Source organism: Gadus morhua, chromosome 4 (genome assembly GCF_902167405.1).
Source record: "Gadus morhua chromosome 4, gadMor3.0, whole genome shotgun sequence".
Lineage (NCBI taxonomy): Eukaryota > Metazoa > Chordata > Actinopteri > Gadiformes > Gadidae > Gadus > Gadus morhua.
In genome coordinates this window covers 5,467,681-5,471,982 of record NC_044051.1, presented here as the reverse complement: position 1 = coordinate 5,471,982, position 4,302 = coordinate 5,467,681, and the positions used below count along the sequence as shown (strand labels likewise).

Genomic DNA, 4,302 nt, shown 5'->3' with positions numbered 1-4,302 from the left:
CCCCCCCCCCCCCCCTCCCCCCTAGCCAGCCAGGGGGAGAAAGGGCAGCTCATCTCTGGTCAAAGATCAGCGCCAATGGGAGGGCCCAGGGGGGAAGGGACTTGGACGTCGACATATAGACGCTAACAAACCAGTAGTAGGTTTGTTAGGTTCTGCAGTGGGATCGGGACTCTGGCCACTGGTCATTGGAACACCCCGCTACGGGGAAAGTATTGATTCTGGGACCTCCAATAGACTCCGTTTGGCTAGGCTGTAGAGATGCCACTTTTAAGCATCACAGTTCAAATGTGTAAACATTAAGTATAAAATTAATCGGGTGTATAATACAGTTGTCGACAAAGATCTAATTTTATATAGGTGAGCTGAATCCTTGGACTCAGGACTCTACAAAAAAACAGTAGGAAACACATAAGCAGATAATAGCATTTATGAGGTTTAGAATCCCAAATTTTCTCCTTCATGTAAGAACGGTTATATTTGTCACAGGACACGCCCCAATGAGTAGGAATTGTGTCTGCATAGGTTCACCACCTTCAGTTGAGGGGAAATTGCTATCGGGTCAAAAATTATCATGTAGACTTTGTTTTCATGTAAAGATCTGTAGAAATGAACGCCTTTGAACTGGTCTCCACTTCCTGAGATTCTCTGAATCTCAGGTTTTAAATGTCGATTAGGTTATGGTTCACGTCTATTTTACTTTTCAAGGATGTTGATTTGTTGTTTTCTCTTTGTGTTGCGTAGTGTTGTGTTGTGTTGGCACGGCGCATGTTGTCTTCGCAACTCTAAAAATCGATCCAAACTACAAACCTCGAAATATCGATATTGATATTTTTTTGATGGACAGTTAGGAAGTCTGTTTTAAAGTTTAATGTCTCATTTCGATGGGCCGTCCCATTACGGAGTCTCGATACAGTTTCAAAATACTATTAAAAAATGAATTATTAAATCCTATTTGAGCCATATACATTTATTACAGCGGAGATGCTATATAACCGCATGATAATATATAACATACATATAATTCTATACTGTGTCACTCCAATTAGCCAATTAAAATCCTTGATGCAGCCCTCACATGCTGTAGGGGCAATGACCCCCTCCCTGCCAACACACACACACACACGTGCGAGTGCATTTGCACCATACACACCTTTTAAAATTTGCCCACCAACCACTTACCTCTATAAGATTGCCTGGGTATTTTAATAAGAAGGAGGTGAAGCTCTCCTGAATAATAATGTTAGTGGGAGGCAAATCGACATTATTCTCTGTGTTGGAGGTCACATCGGGGGGGGGGGGGGGGGGGGGGGGGGTGGGGGAGTGTGTGTGTGTGTGTGTCGGGGGGGGGGGGGGAAGAGGAGTGGGTGGGAGGTCAATTTAAAAAAAAAAGAAGTTGATGATTCAGACAGCTTGGAAATTATTTTTGACCAGGATTTATTATAAAAGTGACATCGACGCACTTCGAGTCTGTGCCGTTTTTTAGTCGATTTTATTTTTTTCCATTAATGTAGATGTTGGTTAAAAAAAATAAATAAAAATGCCCCAAACTCCAGGAGTTCTGCTGTGAATCAGGGCTGCAGTTGTTCATGCAGCTAATTTGTGATCTGATGGGGAGAAGGAGACGAGGTTCTGAGTGGATCTGAGCAGACTCTCTGGTCTACCGCCTCAAACTTATTTTATTGATTTATTATCTAATTTACAAGGAGTCTTATGTTTATAAATGTATATATTTATATATATTGGTATGTATCTTTACGGTTGGTTGAATTCTCCTTCTAGTACAAACTTTAGATTCAAGAAGATTTTCTTCAATCACCAACTGACCTTCACGAAACAAAAACAAACTGACTTTCATAACCTTCACTCAATCAATGGCGTCCCTATTCGAAACAGAAACATGTCTTCGACTTAGCTACATACCAGGTGCAGTATAGTATCTTAGTCAGGGTGTTGTACTCCAAACCCCAAGGTTTTGGGTCCAACCCCCCACCTCCCCAGTCTACCTATACAGGTGGTGCCCTTGGGCAAGTCGCCCTAGCCCTATTCACCACCTCTAAGAAAACAGATAAAAGCACGAAATAAAAAGTACAAACTCAGATGAAAGCCAGTGGGCATAACCTCTGAAAGCAGCAAATTAAATCAATTTTTACCGCGGTGGACTTTGGCCGTTATTATACCAGAGTGCCTGTTGGCGAGAAATTCTTTGTTGTAAAATAAAACCTTTTTTTCTTCAACTCGGAGGGCACCCTCAAGTATGGATGCATGGCTCACTGCTGATTTAGGTAATGTGGTTCTGCTTGGGCTCTGCGTCCCCCCCCCCCCCCCCACCCTTAGGGGTCATTTGTGTTGCCTGAACAAATTCCACAGCTACATCGACCTCGACTTTTCCCTACAACAGAGTGGAAATGGTTTACAATAACCGTGTTACTGTGTGGGGCCAAACATCTGTAAATAACAATCAAGAAGAATTATACCTAATGGTCGGCAGGAGAAGTTAGTGTAATTCCTCTCAGACCCAAACGCTCTCCACACTTTTTTTCACACTAGTAAAACCAAAGATGTGAAAGCTATTTTAACTTCTGGGATTATCCTACCTGACGTGTGGCTATTTAACATTAATTATGTCAAACCAACAATCGTTTCATGTATTTTACATTCATAGAGGCTGACCTAGTCAGGTCCCTCAAGCTTCTCAACGGCCTGTAGTTTTTAAAGCCTCGATTAGTCTTTCGATGCTAATACCCTTGGCTTTGAAACCATAACTTATAACTTGTCTTGAGATTTCCATTTTCCAACGATGCTAACTATGTGGATTTGAAATTGCTGGGCAGGCCTAGGTGTTCCTGGTATGGTTAGTAATGATTTCATGTTGGACGTTGTAGGTTTACAAGGGCTATATAGAGGAGAATTTTGGCAGAATGAATGGGAGACTGTCATCCATTTCACTCAGTAGCATACAAGCCTACCATAGGTCTAGAAGATATAGGAAAATATATTGATGGATCCGTTTCTTAAATAACTCAATGAAGGCAATTAGGTCTATTCCTGCCCTGATTGCAATAGTCAATGCCTGGACGCAGGTCACACGGCATTGAGGTTAATTTTGGCGGGTCAAGGTGAGGTCTCCAGTGGAACAATAATCCCGGCGGGAGTTCGCACCTACCTGTAATTGTCCCGCTCCCCCTAGCGCACCACACGCCCTCCGAAGGCTCCGAGCTTCCCGCGTTAAACCATCGCCGAGCGGCCGCTAACATCCAGAGGTGTTCCCGCGCTCCGGAGACATGTGGCGATACCAAAAAAAAGACTTGTTCTCTTTATCAGTTATTGTTCTACAGCAGACGCGTTGACGTTCATCTACCGGCCAAGACGATGTTCCCACCTCAATCCAAACCACCTTGATCCGGTCTAATCCAGGGTAAAAACGGAACTGAAGATGGTTTAAATGTATTGTATGTATTATTTCTTTGCGTCTCTGCAGAGGTGTGTCTCTCGAGTATCTGCAGCTGATATAACGCGCGCTATTAAAAGTCAAACGGTCCCGGTAACCGATGCCGTCCTCCTCCGACCTGCACTCCGCCGCGCGCTTTCGGAGTCTGAAAGTGCGCGTAACAGTGAGCCAACTTATTATGGCGACAAGTGAACGCGGGGAGCACCGCGCGTCTACACCCCCCGTCAATCTGCGTGGATACGTCGACCCGACGCATACACACACAGATCGACAATGGGATTAACACTTTTAACGTTTTAGTTTAATTGACAGGAAGACACTTTCGAATTTTTCATCTTTTATAAGATTCACCTTTGCGTCAATCACGTTATAAACTGATCAAAATATGCTAAATAAATTAAGATTATCGCGTTGATGTCGCATTTGGTCATATTAGATAAATGATTGTGCCCTGTAGAAAAATGAAATGTTCTGGGATCTTATTTCGCTTATATAATGTCTTTACAATGCGGGTGAACCTCTCGTCTGTACAGTTGTTGGTGTCTGTAACACAGCTTTCAAAAGCTGTCGTGTACTGCCACCGTGTGGGCGTGTTCAGTACGACAGCAACACCTCAGCAATCGAGGATGAAGTTTGACTCTAAGGAAATGTGAAACAAATTCACGATAAATGTAACTAAGTGATGCATTGGATTTAAAGGAAATGTGAAACGAATTCATCATGAATGTAAATTAAGTGACGCATTTAAATAGTGCAACGGTAAGCCAATAAGGTCAATATAAGCATGCCTACTTCTCTTTAATGTCCTGAAGTAATCCTAATGAATACGCAGCCATTCAACGATGACTCAAGGG

At 42.9% G+C, this 4,302-nt stretch overlaps 1 protein-coding gene across 2 annotated transcripts in view; it reads right to left on the bottom strand.

Moving 5' to 3' along the window:
• The window catches only part of LOC115541939 (chemokine-like protein TAFA-2), a 44,847-nt gene extending 40,745 nt beyond the window's left edge, over nucleotides 1-4,102 (bottom strand). For both annotated transcript variants that reach the window (XM_030353889.1, XM_030353890.1), the window contains exon 1: nucleotides 3,164-4,102. The gene's annotated coding sequence lies outside the window, so the exon portion shown is untranslated. The remainder of the gene's footprint in view (nucleotides 1-3,163) is intronic.
• Nucleotides 4,103-4,302: the final 200 nt, after the last annotated feature.